The 4,048-nt window shown below is 31.2% G+C and overlaps 1 long non-coding RNA gene across 1 annotated transcript; it reads right to left on the reverse strand.

Annotated features, from left to right (window-relative positions):
* Positions 1-446: 446 nt before the first annotated feature.
* On the reverse strand, positions 447-3,753 carry LOC130903020 (uncharacterized). The gene is made up of 3 exons (XR_009060516.1): positions 3,595-3,753; positions 2,918-3,118; positions 447-1,178 (listed from the first exon to the last, which is right to left on the reverse strand). It is a non-coding gene; the product is annotated as an uncharacterized LOC130903020 (long non-coding RNA).
* Between the last annotated feature and the right edge of the window lie 295 nt (positions 3,754-4,048).

Genomic DNA, 4,048 nt, shown 5'->3' on the forward strand with positions numbered 1-4,048 from the left:
TCGAGTCATATATCATTTTTTTCTCAACTCTAATCAAGACATTATATATATATATATATATATATATATATATATATATATATATATATATATATATATATATATATATATATATATGTCTTGATTAGAGTTGAGAAAAAGTACCACGAGTGAAAACTCACTAACTTTATTAATTGAAAAAAAAAACAATTCGAAAATTAATATTACAATGGATTCAATCTGACAACAGTGTAATCGATGTTAACAGTTCAATGATTCGAATAGAAGAGTGCAGGCGAGCTCCTACTGCAATAAGGAAACTGTACATGCATACAATAAAAAATAACTCTAAACGCCTGCGCTAAATATTCGAAATATCGTAAATATAAAATTAAGAAGAAATAAGAGTTGCCTATGCTTATTGGAACAAATTTAATATTTAATGTGGGATACATTACACTTTCCCTCCCTAAAAAAAAACAAAAACTAAAAATAAAATAAATTAATTACTTAAAAGTATTTCATTGATTTAAGTTTCCTTTTACTTCTTCTTGGGGTACAGACATCAGGTATTAAATTAGATGTAACAGGTTCAGCAGATTTACAATAATTATCTTCATCAGATTCATGACAATTTTTGTTTTCATTAATTGGACTGATATTTTTGGTAGGTTTATTACACATGTTATGGTCAGAAGAATGTACGTCAACTGAAAATTCAAAATCTACTATTTGATTTATGTGCCTCCTCCATGTTTTATCTAGACTAGGTATAAATACAAAATAAGTTTTTGAACCTATCTTCTTATGAATTATTCCCTTTAACCAAGAAGGTTAATTAACAACTCTATAATCCCTTACTGCTACATGATCTCCTATTACATTTTGTTTACTTATACTAAAGTCTGTTACATCAATAGCTGTATGATTTACAATATTTACATTGTTATTCCAAAAATCATAAACACTTCTTATGTTTATTTGAAACATTAAATTGGCTGGATATTTTCCTGTAGAACAGTGTGGTGTAATTCGATAAGATAAAAGAAAATTGTTTAAATTACGGTTAAGTTCTGACAATGAACTCCTTTTTAAAATCTTAAGTATTGCTTGTTTAACTGTTTTAACCGCATTTTCAGCTTGACCATTAGATGATGGATGAAAAGGTGCAATTTCTTTAAATTCTATGTTGTTTTTACCTAAAAATGTTTGGAATTCATTATATTTAAAAGTAGTAGCGTTGTCAGAAACTAAAGCAAAAGGTAAGCCAAATCTACAAAAAATATCCCTTAAAATATTTATTGTTGCACTAGATTTAGTGTTTGAAGTGACAACAGCTTCTAGCCATTTTGTATGAGCATCAACTAACACTAAAATATATTTATCAAGAATTGGACCTAAAAAATCAATATGAATTCTTTCCCATGGTCTATCAGGAAAATCCCAATTTTTTAATGGTGTTTTGGGAGGATCACTTTTAGTTTTTAAACAATATTCGGAAGATTTAATTACATTTTCAATATCATAACTAATTTGCTGCCACCATACATAAGAACGAGGCAAGCTTTTAGTTTTGATCATTCCAAAATGAGAAGATTGTAGTTGTTTTAAATTACAGGGAATTACGACTTTGTGTCCCAGCATCAAACAACCATCGACAACAATAAAGTTGTTTTTATAATTAAGATAAGGTTTACATAACTGTGGTATCTTTTTCGGCCACCCCATATTAACATATTTACAAGATGTTGAGTTTCCGTCTTGATCTGTTCCCAAACAATCGGCAAATCAGTATTTGAGGCAATAAAGTTTAACTAAGAACTCTCAATGTCAAACTCTTTTAATTCTTCCCCTAAGGGTAAACGAGAAAAATAGTCAGCTGTATTATCTTTTGATTGCACATACTCCACATCAAAAACAAAATTAGAAAGTATTAGAGCCCAACGTTCCAATCTATTAGTGGCAAGTGGTGGAATGCCTCTCTTATTTCCAAATAAAGTTACAAAACATTTGGCATCAGTTTTTATCGTGAATCTCCTACCATACAGATACTGATAAAACTTCTTCACACCAAAAACAATGGCTAAAGCTTCTTTTTCTACTTGAGAATATTTTTGTTGACTGCTAGAAAGTGTTAAAGATGCAAAACCAATGGGTTTTTCTACATTATTAATGGCATGTGAAATCATAGCTCCAACACCATAATAAGAACTATCAACAGTTAACTTTATTGGTAAATTTGGGTTATAATGCTCCAAAAAGGAAGCAGAGCCAATTATGTTTTTAATTTTATTATATGCCATTGTACATTGTTCAGACCAAATAAACTCAACATTTTTCTTCAATAAACTGTACAAATGCTGAAGTACTGAGGCCGCGTTAGGTATAAATTTATTATAAAAATTCACAAACCCCAAAAATGATCTAAGTTGAATAATATTTTGAGGTACTGAGCTTCAACAATCGCTCTAACTTTATGTTCACTTGTATTCAATCTGTATTTATCAATTGTGTAACCCAAATAATGTACTGAGTTTTTGAAAAATTCACATTTGTCTAATGCTACAATAAGACCACTTTTTTGTAACCTATCCAAAACTTTTTCAACCTTTTTTAAATAAAAACCCCTGATTTTTCCAGTAATTAAAATGTCATCTAAAAAGCAAACAACCCCATCTAAACCTAAGATTTGTTCCATTATTCTTTGAAACATTGCTGGAGCACTAGCAATACCAAAAGGTAAACGATTATAAATAAATAACCCCTTTGAAGTATTGAAAGTTGTTAATTTCTTTGACTCATTGTCTAACTCAATCTGCTGATATGCTTGAGAAAGATCAATTTTTGAAAACTCAACTCCGCCTTGTAGTTTCCTCAATACAGGGCAATGGGTATTAATCAATTAACAATACAGGATTAAGAGTAATTTTATAGTCACCACAAATTCTGATGGTTCCATTTTTCTTAGCTACTGGTACAATGGGTGTTGCCCAACTGCTGTATGATACTGGGCTCAAGATGTTTTCAGTGACAAGTCGGTCTAGTTCCGCCTCAACTCCTCGGCATAAGGCAAAAGGAATGGAACAGGCTTTGCAAAACTTGGGCTTGGCTCCCTCTTGCTTATCCAGTCGCAGAGTACCTGCATTAAATTTACCCAAGGAAGGAAAAAATACTTTAGAATACTTCTTCGATAACATTTTCATTATCTTAATTACATTTATATCCTCAATTTGTAGCAAGTTTTCATTTTTATCAATCAATCAATTATTAATGCCATTTACATTTAGTTTAAATAAATTGAAAAAACTCTACCCAATAATGGAGGGCCCCCATTAGAAATTATATAAAACCGTATTGTTTTTGTTTTTAAATTAAAGGTCACTTCTACCTCATTAAATCCCAAAGGATGAATACTTGAACCATCATAACTTGCCAAAGTTTTGCTGGTTCGATAAACAATGAACTTATTCAAATGTTTTTCTCTAAATAGTTCAGAAATTACAGAGACCGAGGCCCCTGTGTCCAATTGAAAAGTAAACAGTTGCTTATTTATTGTTATTTTAATTGTGATTTCATCATTTGAAGCAGATAAATTAAAAATGTGATCAAACTTACTATTTTCATCAGATGATAAATCAGAATTATTATTATTTAAAAAATAATTACACCTCTTAAGTTTTTTCTGGCAAATATTGGCTAAGTGGCCTTTTTCATTACAAAAATTACAAAAATAATTTTTAAAAACACACTTATCTCTGTTATGTCATGTTTTTCCGCAGACCTGATTGACATTTGACGAGTTGACAGGTTGGCGTCAACTAGGGCCGGCTCCATCTTGCGAGCTCCGCTCAAACTTGCGTTGCTGTCGGTAGCTTCCATTTTGTGGTACAGGAAACTGACGTGGTCTTCGCAGCGGCGGCGCCGACCCCTTCGTTGATGCACATGGTATTGATAGAAAATTTCTTCTTTCACGGTTGTCATGTTGATTTCTTACAATACTGGCTATATATACCATTGCTCTGTCGAGGGAAATTGTCACCTTTTCTTCAAATAGTCTCTCCAGGACCTT

This window comes from Diorhabda carinulata, chromosome Y (assembly GCF_026250575.1).
Source record: "Diorhabda carinulata isolate Delta chromosome Y, icDioCari1.1, whole genome shotgun sequence".
NCBI classification, from domain to species: Eukaryota; Metazoa; Arthropoda; class Insecta; order Coleoptera; family Chrysomelidae; genus Diorhabda; species Diorhabda carinulata.